Source organism: Crinia signifera, chromosome 4 (assembly GCF_055691185.1).
Source record: "Crinia signifera chromosome 4, ASM5569118v1, whole genome shotgun sequence".
Taxonomy (NCBI): Eukaryota; Metazoa; Chordata; class Amphibia; order Anura; family Myobatrachidae; genus Crinia; species Crinia signifera.
Window position 1 is genome coordinate 111,649,008 of NC_139220.1, and position 21,330 is coordinate 111,670,337.

At 46.1% G+C, this 21,330-nt stretch overlaps 1 long non-coding RNA gene across 2 annotated transcripts in view; it reads left to right on the forward strand.

Annotated features, from left to right (window-relative positions):
• Window positions 1–19,527, forward strand: part of LOC146074303 (uncharacterized) — a 25,167-nt gene extending 5,640 nt beyond the window's left edge. Inside the window, exons 2-3 of one of the 2 annotated variants that reach the window (XR_014473406.1) lie at window positions 18,005–18,097; window positions 19,312–19,527. This is a non-coding gene — a long non-coding RNA (uncharacterized LOC146074303). Of the gene's footprint in view, window positions 1–16,957; window positions 18,098–19,311 lie in introns of those variants that run through there. The other variant, XR_014473405.1, reaches the window with a different exon arrangement.
• Window positions 19,528–21,330: the final 1,803 nt, after the last annotated feature.

Here is a 21,330-nt window from a genome sequence, read left to right on the forward strand (position 1 = left end):
ATGCACCGGCTCAGTGAGCCGGTGCTATGGAAATTTGAGGGTAGAAACTGAAGTGACGTCAGTTTGGTGGTGGTGGAGAGCTAAAACCGGACACCAAATGACCGGTGTGTGTGAAAGGCCCCCATCGCCCTCAGCACACACTGACCTGTGAGGACGGGACGGCCACGGCACGGCAGCCGGACACTGCAGTGGTAAGATCCGGCTGCTACCCGGTAGCCATGCCGTGACCGTCCCGTGTGAATGGACACATAGCTGTCCATTACACACTGCAGGGACGGCACGGCTTTTAACGTCCGGCAGGAGCCGGACAGTGTGAAATAGCCCTTATTGAGCAGTTTAAGGAACCCAGAGGTTCTGCAAGGTTTTCCTTCTCTTCCCCTCCTATCCCTACTACAGGGTCAGAGGAAGATGGGGAATGTGTAGAGGAGGTAGAATGGGATCAGACAGAGGAGGATGTCTCTATCCCAGGTGTGGATGATTTGATCATCGCAGTTAAGCAAGTCTTAAACTTGTCTGAGGGGGACTGGGCCCCTCCTCAAGGGGTGTTCAAAAGACATCGCAGAGAGGCGGTCACTTTTCCTTCAGACGAGGGTATGCGGGAATTTTTGAGGGGAGCTTGGAAAACTCCGGATAAAAAGCCTATTATGCCCAAAAAGTTTCTGTCTTTATATCCATTGCCAGAGGACCACATTAAAGTGTGGGAAGCCGTACCTCTAGTGAATGCTCCTGTAGCTAGGCTGTCTAAGGCTACAGTTTTACCAGTTCAAGGGGGTGCAGCATTTAAGGACCCTGTAGATAAAAAATTGGAGGGCTGTTTAAAGATTGATGAACAGTGTCCATCAATATCGGCATCGGCAGGGTTCTCTCACCGGAGAACACTGGCGCTGTCCGCTCGCTCAGCACACAGAGCTGACAGCTCGCTCTGTGTGTGGGCTGTCAGCTCTGTGTGCTGAGCGACTCGGAGCAGAATGGCCCCACATAGCACAGCTATGTCGCCCTACACACATCGGCATGTGTGTAGGGAACTGGAATAGAGACTCAGGGACTTGGAAAGGAACATGAGGAATAGCCAGCAGGAGATTACTGGCTGGAGGAATCATACTGGAAGACGAGCAGGAACAGGTAACTGTGTCAGAACTCGAGAACTGAACTGAGACAGAAGAGTGTGGTATGGGGTTCCAACAGTCGGGATCCCGACAGTCATTAGTCCGACGTCGGGATCATAACTGCCCGGACTCAGACAGCATGGCAAGCGCAAAAAAGCCCCTTGCGTGCTCGCCACGCTGCGCTCGTCACGCTGCGGGCACGTAGCAAGCCACTTATTCTATTCTCCCTCTATGGGGGTCGTGGACCCCCATGAGGGAAAATAGCGGGTGGCCGTCTGGCACCCGGCTGTCGGCGTTTTGACAGTCGGGATCCCGACGTCGGGTAAATTTCTGTCGGGATCCAGACTGTTGGAAACGCGCCCGGCACCCAGACAGAGCCAGGATACTTGTAGCTGGTAGCGACTTGTAGTCCAAGGCAAGGCAAGCTGGAATAGCTGATCTTTGTATTAGAGGGTTTGGTGGAGCGTACCAAGGGAGGCATGGCCATGCTCGGCACCTAAGCAGCGGGGACACTAGGAAGCCAGCGAACTAGAGTGCTCCAGCATGAGAGAGGTAACAGTGCTGTATGCCGGTTCATGACACAGGGAGGAATCTTCCCTGCAGATCAATGTTCTGGAACTAAGGGCCGTTTGGAAAGCCCTGTTACAAGCGGAGAATATGTTGAAAGGCCTTCCCATTCGCATTCAATCGGACAATGCCACAACGGTGGCGTACTTGAACCATCAAGGAGGAACTCTCAGCAGGAAGTTACAAAGATATTCCAGTGGGCGGAAGTCAATGTTCCGGCATTGTCTGCGATATTCATTCCGGGAGTGAAGAATGTGGAAGTGGACTTTCTCAGCAGAGAGGATCTCCTGGAAGGAGAATGGGCGTTACATCCGGAGGTGTTTCAGGAAATAGTATCTCGCTGGGGAATGCCGGATGTGGATTTGATGGCGTCCAGACACAATTGTCAGGTACCCAAATTTTGTGCCAGGACCAGGGACCCCTTAGCATGGGCGGTGGATGCCATGATTATTCCAGTGCTGTTCAAGATAGCATATGCGTTCCCACCGTTTAATATGAGAGTGAAAGAACAAGGGGCATGTGTCATTCTGATTGCTCTGGACTGGCCAAAGAGATCCTAGTATTCCAGCGTTCTGAAATTATCAACACAATCGTGGAGACTACCACTCCGTCCGGATCTTCTCAAACAAGGTCCTTTTCTTCACCAGGACGTTCCTCGCTTCAATTTGATGGCGTGGCTCTTGAAACCTCCATTTTGAAAAATAAAGGTTTTTCAGAGGAGGCCATTTGTACAATGATTATTGCAAGGAAACCGGTTTCCGCAGCAAACTACTATAGAGTGTGGAAGACCTAAATCAGGTGGTGTGAGAGACAAAGAGTTCACACCTCCAGGTTTAAGGTTGCCAGGTTGTTAGAATTTCTACAAGAGGGATTTTCTTCAGGACTGAGTCTTCAGTCTCTGAAGGTTCAGTTATCTGCTTTGTCTATATTTTTTCAAAAAAAAAGTGGCACTATTACCGGAGGTGCAGACTTTCTTGCAGGGGGTTACTCGGCTGAGGCCTCCATATAAACAACCTGTGGCTCCTTGGGATTTATCCTTAGTTCTGTCGGTTTTACAGATACCGCCTTTTGAGCCGTTAAGGTCTGCAGATTTAAAATATCTCACTTGGAAATTGACCTTTTTGTTAGCCATCTCTTCTGCTAGAAGAGTTTCAGAGTTGGGAGCTTTATCTTGCAAGTCTCCTTTTCTGGTTTTCCATGACGATAGGGCTGTGTTGAGATCAGTTCCTAAATTGCTTCCAAAGGTTGTTTCATCTTTCCATTTGAATCAGGATATTGTTATTCCAGTGTTTTCCCCGTTCGAGGGGGTAAAGAATAGGGACAAGTTAAAAACTTTGGATGTTGTTCGTGCTTTGCGCATATATGTGGACAGGGTTAAAGACATACGTAAATCAGATTTGTCACTGGTGTCTTACGATGTTCATAAAAGAGGATGGCCTGCTTCTAAGCAGATCATTGCTAGGTTGTTGAGATCTGTCATTGCATTTGCTTACACAAAAGTGAGTAGACCAGTACCCTCAAAGATAAATGCGCATAACACCAGATCGGTTGCTACCTCTTGGGCAATGCGCCATGGGGCTTCGGCAGACCATGTATGTAGGTCTGCCACCTGGTCCTCCATTCACACATTCACAAAATCCTACAAGTTCCATGAGTTCGCATTGGAGGATGCCTCATTTGGGCGAGCAATGATGAGAACTGCAATCCTGAGCGTACCCTCCCAAATGACCGGCTCTTGAACGTCCCAATGTTGAGCTGTGTCACCGGGATGAGTGAAGAGAAAAAAGGATTTTTGTAAGAATTTACAGTTTTAATCCCTTTCTCGTATTTCATCCCGGTGACACATCCCGGTGACACAGCGATCCCTCCCTCCCTTTACGCTCAGTAAATTATACCGTTTAATGCTTATTGGTTATGTAAAAAAATTAATGTGCATATTAATATGTTCAGTCATTGTACTGAGTTAATGTATCCTAGTGTGCTTTAGAAGTTGAAACTGAAGATATCCGGGATGCAGGAGGGAGGAGCCTGCCTCTCAAGTCTTTAGCATAGGTGCCTGGCTCCTTCGGACCCTTCTACATCCCAATGTTGAGCTGTGTCACTGGGATGAGATCAGAGAAAGGGATTTGAACGGTAAGTTCTTACAAAAATCCCTTTTTCTGTTTATATACCTACCTTAAAATGTTTTTATCATATATATATATCTCTTTGCACCTTGATAAAAAGCCCGTAAGGGTTTGAAACGTCGGCTACAAGCCACTGCCTACGGTGTGGTTATTTATGTGATTGAGTGCCGCCGCCAGGAATTGTGTATGTATATATATATATATATATATATATTCCTACTATCTCCGGCACTCGCCTATAATCTCTTGAAGAACTCACAAACACACAATGTGCATTGCAACGTTTCGGACCGGTTTAATTCAGTCCGTCATCAGGCAGCAAAATATCAACAGTGTATAATACAAAACATACCTTTATACCTGAAGCGTCTCCTCTCTTCCCGCTTCTCCCGTCTCCTGGCTTCCGCCCCCTCCACCGGAAGTGTGGAGCTCTCATCACTCCCCCTGCAACCAGGAGCTAGGTGCGTTGCCACGGTAACCTGGTGCGTTCAGAGAGGACGCACAAGAACACATACAAGATCACCTGTGTAACAGAGAAAAAAAGAAAAAAGAACATACATATAAGTATCTACATAATATACAAATATATACAAAAAAGAGAACATCTGTGCTTCACTATATCTACTCAGCACACACTTCACTAACACAACTCCTAAATGCTGGTATCTACATATAGAACAATGCTATAAGAATATACTCAAATTCAACTGTTCATTTAACCCACGAGGGTGTACTGTATCCAGCATATGAATCCACTTGGATTCTAGGCAAAGTAATTTCTTCCCCCTGTCCCCACCTCTATGATCATCTGGGACATGATCAATTATCATGTGTTTAAGATTTGCGATGGTATGGTGCTCTGTCAAAAAATGCTTTGCTACAGGTTGGTCGTTACCCTTCCCACTCAGGGCAGCTCTAATCGCTGAGCGGTGTAGTGCCATACGCTCCTTAAAGGGTAGTATGGTCTTACCTACATATGCCATGCCACATGGACATTTAATCAAATAGACCACATGTGTCGTGCTGCAGGTCAATGGATATTTGATGGTATACTTAGTACCATTGTGGGGATGATAAAAATATTTACCTGCAACCATGTGTCCACATGTGGTACACCCCGTGCATTTATAGCACCCATTAGGTCTACTGCTTAATCCTTTAAGTGTATTGGCATGTTCAGTAATATCGGATTTTATGACCCAATCCCTCACATTCTTTCCTCTTTTGTAGCAAGAGCGGATTTTGGTTCTTTTCAAACATTTTAAATCCTTGTCATTACTAATGATGGGCCACAAGTTGTGTGTAATCCTACTCACATCTTTGTGCGCCACATCATAGTTATGCACCCAATTGATGACATCTTGATCTGTCCCATCCCTGGAGGTCGGTTTTAAAGTGTCCTGCCTGGATAACAGGTCTACTTTATCTTTGGCTTTTTTTAAAATTATTTCTTTATAGCCTCTAGATCTAAATTTATTAAGCATGATCTGCATTTGTTGTTCACATTCCACAGGGTCACTGGTTATTCTTTTAACCCTTAGTAACTGGGAATAGGGCAGGCTATCAAGTGTGGGTAAGGGGTGGAAACTGTCAGCTCTAAGGAGAGTGTTTCGATCTGTGGGCTTAGTAAATAGACTGGTCACTATTTTGTTGTTTTCTATACGGATGTTAACATCAAGGAAAGAAACACATTCTCGGTTCATTTCAAATGTAAATTTGATAGGGCTGTTTCTACTATTGATGGAAGCCATGAGCTCATGAAATTGGTCATAACTCCCCAGCCACATAAGAAACAGGTCATCGATGAACCTCCTAAAAAAAAGAATTCTATCTCTGACCTCTCTATTGAAGAATAACACCTTCTCCACCACCGCCATATAGGCGTTAGCATACGTGGGAGCTACGTGGGAACCCATAGCTACCCCCGTGGACTGGGCATAATACTTTCCATTGAAATAAAAGTAGTTACGTTCCAATATCAATGTCAGCAACTTAAGGAACCACTTCAACTCTGGACCTTTGTACAACAGATTGTCCATTAACAAGTCTTTCACTGCCAGTACACCCTCTATATGTGGTATACTGGTGTAAAGACTTGTAATGTCCAGTGTCACCAACCATACATTGTCAGGAAGCTCTCCCATCTCTTGAAGACATATCAGCAGATCTGAAGTATCTTTTATATATGTGTCACCCGCTTGTACACATGGCTGAAGATGAAAGTCCAGAAATTTCGACACATTGCTATACAAGGAATCCCTCGCCGAAATGATCGGTCTTCCAGGAGGTCTTATACTGTCCTTATGTATTTTAGGCAACGTGTACAATAATGGGACACGTGGGAAATCAACAGTGAGGAATTGAAGCGTGGTCTCATTGATAGCACCATCTCTATGCATCTCCTTTAGAATCCCATCCAGTTCCACCTTAAATCTGTGGGTGGGATCTCTGCTCAACTTGAGATATGTTCCTTCAACACTCAACTGTCGATATATTTCCTCCATGTAAGTCCCCACATCTTGTATGACCACTCCTCCCCCCTTGTCCGCACTTTGGAATACAACATCCTTATAGGTGCCAAGTTGTTTTAACGCTTTCCATTCTGTGGGACTGAGGTTGTTGTGGTATGCTCTAGGTTTTTTTGTCGCTTCTAGTATTTGGTTGTCCATTGCCCTGGTAAACCCATGTATCGCGGTGTTGGTCGACACAGGGTCGAACTTGGATTTTCTGCGGAATTGTGTGGATGTATAGTCCGCTGTATTGCCTTTATCTCCAAAAAATTCTTTGAGCCTCAATGTCCTGTTAAACCTGTATTGGTCCACACGCCAATCAAAAGAATTGAAGGGATTGGTCGGCACATAACCTAAACCCTTATTTAACACATTGATCTCGGCTTCAGAGAATTGTCTACTGGACAAATTAAATACTAGACTTTAATGACTGTGTCCATTCTGGCTGCTGACGAGAGACTATCTACTACTGAAGTTAATATGGTTCCCTGCTCCATTCAGGAGTGTATGGTTTAGAACCGCATAGTCGACACAGCCGACACATCAAGGTAAAAACAGTCTGGTTTTTGATTTATTTGTGTGGAACGATACCACAGCATACACACCATGGATGAGGCTAGTGGATTCAACTGGAATGATGTACCGATTGGAGAGCTTCTCAGTCTCTCAGAAAGTGAAACCGAGGCTGCACTTTTCAAAGAGAGACTCCGTGATCCCTCTGAGAAAATCGATAAAGATGAATTCTATAATACCATGCTAAGATATAAGAAAAAGGAGGTGGACTTTTTGCTCCATGGGGTAACTCTGTCGGAGTATATCAGAGAAAAAAAGATCCCCAGGGGATTTAGGGTGAAGAATTCACCCACCATTGGGAGATACAACAAGGACTTTGTTAGAAGGTGGATAGCGGTCATGAACAAGTGTTCACTTGACCTCATGACACTGGTGGTAGAGGAATCTGCCAGGGAACTAGCTGTCATGAGGAAGAAGATTGATGAATATCAGCTAAGCCATATTACAACATATTCACCTACGACAGAGACTACCTTGTATGAGAAACTTCAAACGCAAGTTACCAACTACAAAAAAGAACTTGTGGCGTTTAAAAAGAAAAAATTCGAGATAGTCGACAGGGACTACCTGGAGCAAAGAGTCTACAGATGGTTATCAGGGGGAACAGAGAACCAACAAACATACACCCACCGAAGGACACAACAGCATTGGAGAGGAAGAAGAGATATGTCGTCTAGTGATTATGGCAACTCCTCTGGAGACTCCGACCACCCAGCAAATAAGACACAAACCTCACAGAGACCCCCTTTAGGGGTACAGACACGGAGAGGCCGTGGAACAAAAAACAAAACATCAGAAGAGGAGGCCAGTGCAAGCGGGGCAAGAAAGAACAAGGGCGGAGGACGGAAGAGACTCTAGTATTTAATTTGTCCAGTAGACAATTCTCTGAAGCCGAGATCAATGTGTTAAATAAGGGTTTAGGTTATGTGCCGACCAATCCCTTCAATTCTTTTGATTGGCGTGTGGACCAATACAGGTTTAACAGGACATTGAGGCTCAAAGAATTTTTTGGAGATAAAGGCAATACAGCGGACTATACATCCACACAATTCCGCAGAAAATCCAAGTTCGACCCTGTGTCGACCAACACCGCGATACATGGGTTTACCAGGGCAATGGACAACCAAATACTAGAAGCGACAAAAAAACCTAGAGCATACCACAACAACCTCAGTCCCACAGAATGGAAAGCGTTAAAACAACTTGGCACCTATAAGGATGTTGTATTCCAAAGTGCGGACAAGGGGGGAGGAGTGGTCATACAAGATGTGGGGACTTACATGGAGGAAATATATCGACAGTTGAGTGTTGAAGGAACATATCTCAAGTTGAGCAGAGATCCCACCCACAGATTTAAGGTGGAACTGGATGGGATTCTAAAGGAGATGCATAGAGATGGTGCTATCAATGAGACCACGCTTCAATTCCTCACTGTTGATTTCCCACGTGTCCCATTATTGTACACGTTGCCTAAAATACATAAGGACAGTATAAGACCTCCTGGAAGACCGATCATTTCGGCGAGGGATTCCTTGTATAGCAATGTGTCGAAATTTCTGGACTTTCATCTTCAGCCATGTGTACAAGCGGGTGACACATATATAAAAGATACTTCAGATCTGCTGATATGTCTTCAAGAGATGGGAGAGCTTCCTGACAATGTATGGTTGGTGACACTGGACATTACAAGTCTTTACACCAGTATACCACATATAGAGGGTGTACTGGCAGTGAAAGACTTGTTAATGGACAATCTGTTGTACAAAGGTCCAGAGTTGAAGTGGTTCCTTAAGTTGCTGACATTGATATTGGAACGTAACTACTTTTATTTCAATGGGAAGTATTATGCCCAGTCCACGGGGGTAGCTATGGGTTCCCACGTAGCTCCCACGTATGCTAACGCCTATATGGCGGTGGTGGAGAAGGTGTTATTCTTCAATAGAGAGGTCAGAGATAGAATTCTTTTTTTTAGGAGGTTCATCGATGACCTGTTTCTTATGTGGCTGGGGAGTTATGACCAATTTCATGAGCTCATGGCTTCCATCAATAGTAGAAACAGCCCTATCAAATTTACATTTAAAATGAACCGAGAATGTGTTTCTTTCCTTGATGTTAACATCCGTATAGAAAACAACAAAATAGTGACCAGTCTATTTACTAAGCCCACAGATCGAAACACTCTCCTTAGAGCTGACAGTTTCCACCCCTTACCCACACTTGATAGCCTGCCCTATTCCCAGTTACTAAGGGTTAAAAGAATAACCAGTGACCCTGTGGAATGTGAACAACAAATGCAGATCATGCTTAATAAATTTAGATCTAGAGGCTATAAAGAAATAATTTTAAAAAAAGCCAAAGATAAAGTAGACCTGTTATCCAGGCAGGACACTTTAAAACCGACCTCCAGGGATGGGACAGATCAAGATGTCATCAATTGGGTGCATAACTATGATGTGGCGCACAAAGATGTGAGTAGGATTACACACAACTTGTGGCCCATCATTAGTAATGACAAGGATTTAAAATGTTTGAAAAGAACCAAAATCCGCTCTTGCTACAAAAGAGGAAAGAATGTGAGGGATTGGGTCATAAAATCCGATATTACTGAACATGCCAATACACTTAAAGGATTAAGCAGTAGACCTAATGGGTGCTATAAATGCACGGGGTGTACCACATGTGGACACATGGTTGCAGGTAAATATTTTTATCATCCCCACAATGGTACTAAGTATACCATCAAATATCCATTGACCTGCAGCACGACACATGTGGTCTATTTGATTAAATGTCCATGTGGCATGGCATATGTAGGTAAGACCATACTACCCTTTAAGGAGCGTATGGCACTACACCGCTCAGCGATTAGAGCTGCCCTGAGTGGGAAGGGTAACGACCAACCTGTAGCAAAGCATTTTTTGACAGAGCACCATACCATCGCAAATCTTAAACACATGATAATTGATCATGTCCCAGATGATCATAGAGGTGGGGACAGGGGGAAGAAATTACTTTGCCTAGAATCCAAGTGGATTCATATGCTGGATACAGTACACCCTCGTGGGTTAAATGAACAGTTGAATTTGAGTATATTCTTATAGCATTGTTCTATATGTAGATACCAGCATTTAGGAGTTGTGTTAGTGAAGTGTGTGCTGAGTAGATATAGTGAAGCACAGATGTTCTCTTTTTTGTATATATTTGTATATTATGTAGATACTTATATGTATGTTCTTTTTTCTTTTTTTCTCTGTTACACAGGTGATCTTGTATGTGTTCTTGTGCGTCCTCTCTGAACGCACCAGGTTACCGTGGCAACGCACCTAGCTCCTGGTTGCAGGGGGAGTGATGAGAGCTCCACACTTCCGGTGGAGGGGGCGGAAGCCAGGAGACGGGAGAAGCGGGAAGAGAGGAGACGCTTCAGGTATAAAGGTATGTTTTGTATTATACACTGTTGATATTTTGCTGCCTGATGACGGACTGAATTAAACCGGTCCGAAACGTTGCAATGCACATTGTGTGTTTGTGAGTTCTTCAAGAGATTATAGGCGAGTGCCGGAGATAGTAGGAATAAGTGTGAGCTGAGGCTTGTCCTGCGCACCGCCGCGCTGATCACAGAGTGCAAGTGCCGGCTATTCGCTGTATATATATATATATATATATATATATCTGTGTTTCCACTGGTACTTAGCACTCACTTTCATGGCTATTATTAGAAGGTGTGTTCCATAATGAGTCATGGGCAGTGTTCCCTCTAAGCTGTTCACGCGTGCGCGCGCACACAACTCAACGAGCGTGTGCACAGACATTACAACAGAGCGCACAAAGCAGCAGTGGTCCCTTTTTGCAGTTCTGGACTCAATTAATGTGTGTTTCACCCATTAACTACATTGTGGGCTGTGTTTTAAATGTTTAATACCATTTTGAAGTAAAGTTAACACAAATGCTGAACGTCATTTTCCAGTTATATATAAGTTGTTAGGTTTCGGGTGTGACCCCACCGCCGGGACTGCTGTTTAGGACAGCCACGGCCAAACCCTATACTACCTCTGTTGTACCCCCCAGGCTGGGTGACCGACTCCTGCAGGTGTTACTAGGCTTCGCCTGTAGCCGCCACGTTTGAATGGGTAGGTTAAGCCCACCCAAGCTCCGGTGCAGCCAGGTGTTATGAGAGGACAAGGAGCCGGGGACCCCCCTAGGGTACGGTCAAGAGGAAAGCTGACTGAGGGGCCTAACTGAAATTAACAAACGGCGACTTGCCGGGCCCTGGCTAACGCAACTAAGCGCCCGCGACCTGGTCGCCACAACCCGCGACAACCGTCGCCCAGGGAACCATACAAAATATAAGACACAATACCAAAGTATACAAAGAGCAGGAGGGACTGGAAAACCCCAGAAAAACTGGGAGACAAGGGGAGAGAATGAGTGGGAAGCAATGGACCTTCCCAGCATAAATGACCTGCCAATGCGGCAGACAGAGAACACAGGTAATGAGTAAGGTAATGACAATAAAGAAGGTGTGAATGAAACTACCCCAAAGGGGCAACTCACGACACAGGAGGAACCAATGGAAGAGGAGACCACGAAGGAGCCGCTGGGAACAGCAGGGAAACGGACCGGAGAGCAGCAGACAGATAGGTCCAAACAGGAGCTATCACCGGCGAGGACTGCAGGGCTGGCTTCCTAGATAAGAAGGCTAGGAGCCAATGAGAATGGAGGCCTGAGTCCCGCCTGTCATAACGAGTCCTTTCCGACACCTGCGGCCTGTTGAATTTCGCGGCTTTTCCTCTCTGCCTAGCAGCGTCTGCCGTTGCTAAGCAACGGCGCTGCCGCGTCTCAGGCGCTGAGAGACGTGAGGAGGGAGGACGGGCGTCACGCTCCGACGCTGCGTCCTCCGGCGTCCCTGGTTGCTAGGCAACCGGACGTCAGAGCCTGAAGGACAGGCGGCTAAGCGTACATGCCGCTCTGTCCTTCCAGAAGCGCTCCCACGGCGCCTAACAGTACCCCCCCCTTGAGGAGGGGTTAAAGAACCCCGAAGCCTTGTTTTCTGAGGGAAATCCCGAAAGAAACTTGCTTTGAGGCGTGGGGCGTGCAGATCCCTATCGGGAACCCATGACCTCTCTTCCGGGCCGTATCCTTTCCAATGGACAAGGAAACATAAAGAACCTCGAGAGACCTTGCAATCCAAGATTTTTTCTACAAGAAATTCTGACTGTCCATGGACATTAACAGGTGGTTTACCCAGGTCTGCCTTTCGAGGAAATTTCCTAGACGTGAAAACGGGCTTGAGCAGAGAGGCATGAAAAGTATTGGCTATCTTTAAAGCCCTAGGAATTTGTAACCGAAAGGCTACAGGATTAACTCTCTTCACAATGGCAAATGGACCAATAAATTTTGGACCAAATTTAGAAGTTCCTTGTCGCAATCTGATGTTCCGAGTAGACAACCAGACTTTATCGCCTACTTTAAAGTTGCATGGTCGTCTTGACCGGTCAGAAAAAACTTTTTCCTGAAGAGCAGCCCTCTTAAGAGCGTCGTGTACCTCCTTCCAAATGACCTTTAAACGGGCAGTAGTGGAAGAGCGAACAACTGATCCCTCTGGAGCCAGAGCAGTGGCTTTAGGGTGAAAGCCATAATTGGCTACAAAAGGTGAAGTCCGGGTAGCCGAGTGATAGGAGTTGTTATATGCGAACTCGGCAACGGGGAGGAACTCCGACCAGTCATTCTGAGCTTTGGACACAAAAAGGCGCAGATATTGCTTCAAGGATTGATTAAGGCGTTCCGTCTGCCCATTGGATTGGGGATGATAAGCGGAAGTTAAACTCAACTTGATCTTTAATGCATTGCAAAAAAGTTTCCAAAACCGGGCAATAAACTGCGGACCTCGATCAGAAACTATATCGGTTGGAAGAACATGAAGTTTGAAAACATGAGCTAGAAACAATTTGGCCAACTTATTGGCTGATGGCAACTGGGGCAAAGGAACAAAGTGGGCCATCTTACTGAACCTGTCAATAATCACCCATACTACTCGAAAACCTGATGATAGAGGTAGGTCGACCACAAAATCCATGGCAATATGTGACCATGGTCTGGAGGGAATTGCCAAGGGGATAAGTTGTCCTGTGGGCGACACTCTGGGAATCTTGTGTCTAGCACAATCGGGACAAGACTGGATGTACTCCTTGGTATCTGGAACCATGCTCGGCCACCAGACGCATCGGGAGAGAAGATCAAGTGTCTTCTTGATGCCGAAATGCCCTGCAATCTGGCTGTCATGGAACTCCTCTAAGACCCGTTTTCTCAAGGACTGCGGCACAAATAAATGGCCGAGAGGCATCTGTCTAGGTGCCTGACCCTGGACCTGCAGAAGTAGATCCTTGAGGGTCTGAGTAATGCCAAAATGGATAATTGATGCCGGAAGAATGGGCCGCGGAGATTCCCGCAACCCTTGTTTGGGTAAGAAACTCCGAGACAATGCGTCTGCTCTTACATTTTTAGACCCGGGACGGTAAGAGATAATAAAGTTAAAACGTGTAAAAAATAATGCCCACCGGGCTTGTCGGGCATTCAGACGCTTTGCTGATTCCAGGTATTGTAAATTTTTGTGGTCTGTGATAACCAGAATCTGATGATTGGCCCCTTCCAACCAATGCCTCCATTCTTCGAATGCCCATTTTATGGCCAACAATTCCCGGTTCCCGACGTCATAGTTCATCTCTGCAGTAGAGAATTTTCGAGACATGTAGGCGCAAGGAAAAAAAAATAAGGACTCAGGATCCTGTTGAGACAGGACTGCCCCTGCCCCTACCTCAGAAGCGTCGACTTCAACGACAAACGGTAGTTGGGGATCGGGATGTCTTAAAATGGGAGCGGACACAAAAGCTTGTTTTAAGGCCCGGAATGCCTCTTCTGCCTGGGGAGGCCACTGGGATGGATCTGCTTCCTTTTTTGTGAGCGCCACGATGGGAGCTACCACATCAGAAAAAGAGCGGATAAACCGCCTATAGTAATTTGCAAACCCTAAAAATCTTTGGACAGCTTTAAGGGTCGTGGGCTTGACCCAATCTAACACTGCTTGCAGTTTTTTGGGTTCCATATAAAAGCCTTCCGAGGAAATCACGTATCCTAAAAAGGATACCTTAGTAACTTCGAATTCGCACTTCTCAGGCTTAGCAAAGAGACGATGTTCTCTAAGCCTTTGAAGAATTAACCTGACCTGATGGCGATGTTCTTCCAACGAGCTGGAGTAGATCAAAATGTCGTCTAAATAGACCACAGCGAAGACTCCCAAGAAATCTCTAAGGATGTCATTGATGAAATCTTGGAAGACCGCTGGTGCGTTGGACAAGCCGAATGGCATTACGAGATATTCGTAGTGCCCTGTTTGGGTACTAAAGGCAGTCTTCCATTCGTCTCCCGCTTTTATGCGGACAAGGTTGTAGGCACCGCGCAGGTCGATCTTAGAAAAGATCTTAGCGGTTCGAAGCTGGTCAAACAACACAGATATTAATGGTAATGGATACGTGTTTTTTACCGTTATCTTGTTGAGTGCCCTGTAATCTATACAGGGTCTTAAGGAGCCATCCTTTTTGGAAACAAAAAAGAACCCTGCACTTAAGGGAGACTTTGAGGGCCGAATAAAGCCTTTAGCCAAATTTTCTTGAATATAGGTATTCATGGACTGCGTCTCAGGTCCAGACAAGGAATAAAGTCTGGCTTTGGGAAATTGTGCCTTGGGAATTAGCTCAATGGCGCAATCGTATGTGCGATGAGGGGGTAAGACCTCAGCTTCGCCTTTAGAAAAGACATCCTGGAAGTCAGCGTAGGCCGCTGGAATCCCCTCCACGGAAACCATTGCCCCGAGTATAGGCTGCCCTAGGCAATGACTGGAGCAATGATTACTCCAACGAGTTATTTCCCCTGCCTGCCAGTCAATCTGTGGGTTATGAATCCGGAGCCAGGGGTGACCCAAAACGATCGGCACAGTGGCGCATGAGATAAGAAAGAAAGAAATTTTTTCTGTATGAAAAATGCCCACACGTAGGGAAACTGGCGGGGTCTGATGGCGGACCACTCCGTTGACCAACGGGCTGCCGTCCAGGCCTCGCATTATTACAGGTTTTTTCAGAGGGAGCAGGGGGATGGCCAGTCTTTCAGCCAGCTGAATATCTAGAAAATTCCCAGCTGCCCCGCTATCAATAAATGCAGTAACTGACATCTTCACCTCTATACCCTGAATCTCAGTAGGGACTAATAATGCATTGTGAGGGGAAATAAGAAGAGAACCAAAGTGAATCCCCTCTGCATTCACTTGGTTTTGGCGTTTCCCGACTTGTTGGGACAAGCGCGGAGGAAATGCCCTTTGCTCCCGCAATAAATGCATAAACCGGCATTCATCCGGCGAGCTCTCTCATCTGAGGTGATGCGGTAAGCACCAATTTGCATTGGTTCTTCTTCGTCCTCTGAGGGCACAAAGCCGAGGGAAGTAGGCCTCAAACTAGGTCCTCTCTCAGACCTGCGTTCCCTAAGACGCCGATCAATTTTAATCGATAACTCCATGAGTTTATCAAGGGATCCCGGGACGGGATACTGGATAAGGCTATCTTTAATGGCTTCAGAAAGCCCTAGTCTGAATTGGCTACGTAATGCCGGGTCATTCCAGCCACAGTCATTCGACCACCGTCGGAATTCTGTGCGATATGCTTCTGCAGGGTTCCGGCCCTGCCTGAGAGAGCGCAGATGACTCTCGGCAGACGCCTCTCTATCAGGGTCATCATATAGAAGTCCTAATGATTTAAAGAAAGCATCCACCGACGCTAAGGCGGGATTATCGGACTTTAACCCAAAAGCCCAAGTCTGGGGATCCCCCTGAAGCAAAGACATAATTAAACCAACTTGCTGTAATTCAGAGCCGGATGACCGGGGTCGCAGTTTGAAATAAAGCTTACAACTTTCTCTAAAATTAAAGAAATCCTTCCGGTTACCCGAAAACCGGTCTGGAAGATTAATTTTGGGTTCTACCAGAACCGGCGGATTTCCTCGTACACCCTCCTCCTGGGTTTTCATCCTAAGAGATAAATTTTGAACCATCTGCGTTAAACCTTGTAATTGACTGGCAAATGCCTGGGCCTGACCCTCAGGAGTGGGATTCATCTTAATAACAGATCCACACCAGAGACAACAAAGATATACACACCCAAAATGCTATCTGTCCAGAAAAACGGGAGAATAAGAAAGGGGAAGGGAGAGAGGGAAAAAAAAAATCTTTTTTTTTTTTTTTTTTGTATGGCCGGTGATAATGTTAGGTTTCGGGTGTGACCCCACCGCCGGGACTGCTGTTTAGGACAGCCACGGCCAAACCCTATACTACCTCTGTTGTACCCCCCAGGCTGGGTGACCGACTCCTGCAGGTGTTACTAGGCTTCGCCTGTAGCCGCCACGTTTGAATGGGTAGGTTAAGCCCACCCAAGCTCCGGTGCAGCCAGGTGTTATGAGAGGACAAGGAGCCGGGGACCCCCCTAGGGTACGGTCAAGAGGAAAGCTGACTGAGGGGCCTAACTGAAATTAACAAACGGCGACTTGCCGGGCCCTGGCTAACGCAACTAAGCGCCCGCGACCTGGTCGCCACAACCCGCGACAACCGTCGCCCAGGGAACCATACAAAATATAAGACACAATACCAAAGTATACAAAGAGCAGGAGGGACTGGAAAACCCCAGAAAAACTGGGAGACAAGGGGAGAGAATGAGTGGGAAGCAATGGACCTTCCCAGCATAAATGACCTGCCAATGCGGCAGACAGAGAACACAGGTAATGAGTAAGGTAATGACAATAAAGAAGGTGTGAATGAAACTACCCCAAAGGGGCAACTCACGACACAGGAGGAACCAATGGAAGAGGAGACCACGAAGGAGCCGCTGGGAACAGCAGGGAAACGGACCGGAGAGCAGCAGACAGATAGGTCCAAACAGGAGCTATCACCGGCGAGGACTGCAGGGCTGGCTTCCTAGATAAGAAGGCTAGGAGCCAATGAGAATGGAGGCCTGAGTCCCGCCTGTCATAACGAGTCCTTTCCGACACCTGCGGCCTGTTGAATTTCGCGGCTTTTCCTCTCTGCCTAGCAGCGTCTGCCGTTGCTAAGCAACGGCGCTGCCGCGTCTCAGGCGCTGAGAGACGTGAGGAGGGAGGACGGGCGTCACGCTCCGACGCTGCGTCCTCCGGCGTCCCTGGTTGCTAGGCAACCGGACGTCAGAGCCGGAAGGACAGGCGGCTAAGCGTACATGCCGCTCTGTCCTTCCAGAAGCGCTCCCACGGCGCCTAACATAAGTGACGCACAAAAATAAAAATTTCCTTCCAAAGTTGCACAAACAAAATCTTTTGCCGCACACAGCCTTCATAAAATTAGAGGGAACATTGGTCATGGGCATAATGGTGTGTTCCATAATGTGTAATGGGTATAATGGATTGTGTAATATTCTGTAATAAGCAGTACGGTGTGTTCCATAATGTGTAATGGGCATTATGGTATGTTCCATAATGTGTAATGGGCATTACGGTGTGTTCCATAATGTGTAATGGGTAACACCTCCTTTTCTGATACCATGCCTTTGTGTAGGTCCAGCACTCGGCTTACTTGTACAGCCGCTCCTATGCCCCCTGTGACGTGAGTAATAGATAGGGTAGTATGCAGTGGCACTCGGGAGTCTCATCAAATATCCAAAAGTGATTTATTTAGTGCAGTAATGTAATCTCAAATGAGCCAACGTTTTCGGGGCCAAACATGCCCCTTTTTCTCACCTTGAACATAAATAAATGAACAGGACATTCCCTTAAATAGCCAGTAAAAAATTCCAATTGCACTGCATGTGGAAGTTATTTTCTCCCCCGAAAGTAGAGAACAGAGAATGATATATTATCCTATTCCTAAAACAAAATGGGTGCTCTACTGGAAAACTCTTTTTGGGTATCACACCGTGCCTGTCAGCAACATTTACTGAATGCATCGGGACAAGTTTTTAAGAACATCTGACTAATGTTGACTGGCAGTGTTTGCCTCTGGTAATGTCCTCATAATGTCAAATTGTTGAGAGTCCTCTACTAACCCCTTCTCTTCCTACAGCCATCCCCATATCACCAAGCAAGTGCCATCTGTGAGTGGATCGTGGCTTTTGGATTTGTTACATTTTTTCTTACTTTTATCAGAGATTTCCAGGTTGGTATAAATTACAATCAACGCATTTAATGAGATCAGACATTAGCATTTCCAATGTTACCTCATACTGGAGATTATATGGTCTTGGAATAGTATTTTGCGCTGCATTAAATTGTTTTTATTTTCCTTTTTACACGAGTTTTGACATTTTTGTTTTTCATGGTCCATTATGCATTCAGGACCCTGTCAGTGTGTATGGATACTCGAAATCTCTATTGCATAGGTTCTCAAACTCTGTCCTGAGGACCCCACACAGGAAATGCTTATCATGTCTCCTCACAGAATCACAAGTGAGATAATTAGCTCCACCTGTGGATCTTTTAAAATGTGTCAGTGAGTAAAGGCCCATACACACTAGATGATATGAAAGATGTTCAATAGACAGGTAGTCAGCGTTTTCTCTGAACCTCTGGGCAAATGATATTGAGCATACACACTGAACGCCATTGGTAACTGATATCATTATGTGACATCATCGAGACCTGCAGAACATGCGGGCTATTTTGGCTATATAGAGAAATTGACCTGCACGTTCTGTGGACATAAATCATGATTAACGACGTGCAGGAGGGCATATCATTAACCATATGGCCCGTATTCAATGATCCTCGCCGTTTAACCCCAGTGCCGGCTGCTTACCCTATTCAACATGCCAGGGAAATCCTCACTTTCAGTGGACGGCAGCTAATGCAGGGAGCCTGCTGCATTTAGCCACAAGCCTTGCTGTTTTAGCGTCCGCTTATGCCGTTTCAACCTCACTCCAAAAACCTAGTGAGGGGGAAATGCCGTGTGCAGGAGGGGCAGTTGAATACTGACCTGCGAGCTGTGACAGCGAGAAGGCAGCACTGCTCATAGAAACCGTTGAATAAACCCCATTGAGTGTACACACTAGATGATATTGTGAATCTTATCGCTCACGAGCCCCTCTAGTGTGTATGGGGCTTAGTAACCTGTGCAACTGTCAGATGACCTGGAAAGTGTGAACTGTGTGGGGTCCTGGGGACAGAGTTTGAGAACCACTGCTCTATAGAAAATCATCTCCCTCTTACCGGCTGTTCTAGCTTTGGCAAATTTGTCTACCAGATCATAACTTTAGATAGGAGTAATTATGTATAGAATTATATATAATATTAATTTGCATAACCTTCCTTTATCAGTGTCCATAAGCACTACACTATTTCTCCTAATGAGTGTCCTAACTTGTGTCTTTTCAGGCTGTGACTATAAGACTTTCCACAGAAATACATGATGATTTTTGACAGGAGCTCCTACATGTTCACATTGCCTTCGTCGATCAGAGAAGGTTGACACTGATTTACTGGTGCCCAATTTGCACTATATAGTCTGCTCTGGTCGCAGAAATATCAGGTCAACATTTCCTAGTATTTTTATGTTTTATATTTTTTCAGCAATAAATAATTTAAAATTCATGTTCTCTGGTTGATTTACTGCTTATTCAGTAAGTAAGTATCCATTAGATTTCCAAGATCGTAATTGTATGGTCATTCTATAGTAGCTCTGAGTCTGTATTATACATTAAAGGCCAGATGTATCAAGCTTCAAAAAGTGATAAAGTGGAGAGTGATAAACAGTCAGCCAATCAGCTCATACCTGCCATTTTACAGGCTGCATTTGAAAAATCACAGGTAGGAGTTGATTGGCTGGTTGTTTATTACTCTTCACTTAATCACTTTTTGAAGCCTGATACATCTGGCCCTAAGGGTTATATTTACTAAAGTAAACTGACACTGCAGCTGGACTCCGGAGAGTAAGTAGAATCAGTGTACGCGGTGTGAATGTAGAATCAATGTGCGCGGTGTGGGCCCCCTCGGACTCAGGAGCTTTTGTGCACACTCCACCCATTATAGATACGCCATTGTGGAGATGTTACCCACAGTTAGGGAAGCCAATCCCGGGGCATTTTTTCAATCCCGGGATTCGGGTTTGAAAAATGCTCAATCCCGGGATTCCCGGGATCCCGGGATTGGCTTCCCTAATGAAAAACTGCCCCGGCCGCCCTTCATATTTACGGTACTTACAATTGCGGGGGCTGGGTGGGCGGGCAGGCGAGCGTGCAGAAATGTGCAGGGGCCGGGAGCGGGGTGGGCTGGTGTGCAGGTATGTCCAGGGGCCCTGTTGCTGGGTGGGCGGGCGTGCTGCTATGTCTGAGAGCGGGGTTGCTAGGCGGGCGGGTGTGCTTGTACGGTGAGGACTCGGAGCAGACGAGCCAGGTTGCTGGGTGGCTGTGCGTCCTGCGCAGCGTGACATTTGACCTCGTCACGCTGCGCAGTGCTGGACTGTGCCGGGTATGGGAGAAGCCGGGCAGCATCTGAGCTAGTGCTCAGACGCTGCACGGCATTAGACTGCGCATGCGCAGTCTAATCCCAAAATCCCGGGATTGGAATCTCCAATCCCGGGATTTAAATCCCGGCGTTTTGGGGGCCAAATCCCGGGATCCCGCCAATCCCGATCCCGGGATTGGCCACCCTACCCACAGTGGTGTATAATGGGTAACATCTCCACAGTGGCGTATCTATAATGGGTGCAGTGTGCACAAAAGCCACTGTGGAGATGTTACTCAACTAGATTCTAATCTAAAAGGGGCTAGATACATTTTAAGTAGACTCTGAATGGTTGCTATGGGCAACATCTCCACTTCTTTAAAAACGCACCTTAGTAAATATACCCCCTAGGTCTGGAGCCTGAAGAAACAGACATGACTATTAATCCCATCACAATAGGCTATGGAATCACAGTTGAGTTTAGATTTAATCTCCATTTCTTAAATTTTTATTACATTTATTATGAAAGAATAATACTATATCCTATTTGAAATTTGAATCCTTTTCTCAGCTGATGGTGTTTATATAAAAATATATTGGAGCTGCCAACATTACTGGGAGAGATGCGCAAAATATCTGCTAAAAATGCCAGCGTCACTCATATTGGTACTTGTGTAGTTTCATGGCGGCAGGCTACGCTACGTTTTCAGCATAGGCTAAGCTACGTTGTCAGCATAGCCCAGCGGCTGCCTAGCGTAGGTGGCTTGCTACACTTTATAAAATCAACTCCACGCCAACGTGGATAGTGGGGGTATGAACAGGTAGGGAGGATGTGTACCGCATCCCCTTGCCATGCTTTGGGCTGGTGTGGATAGTGGAGGTGTTTCAGGAATACATTCACACCTGTCATGTAAGGCAGGTTAAAATGGTCAATGGTTTCCACACAATGTA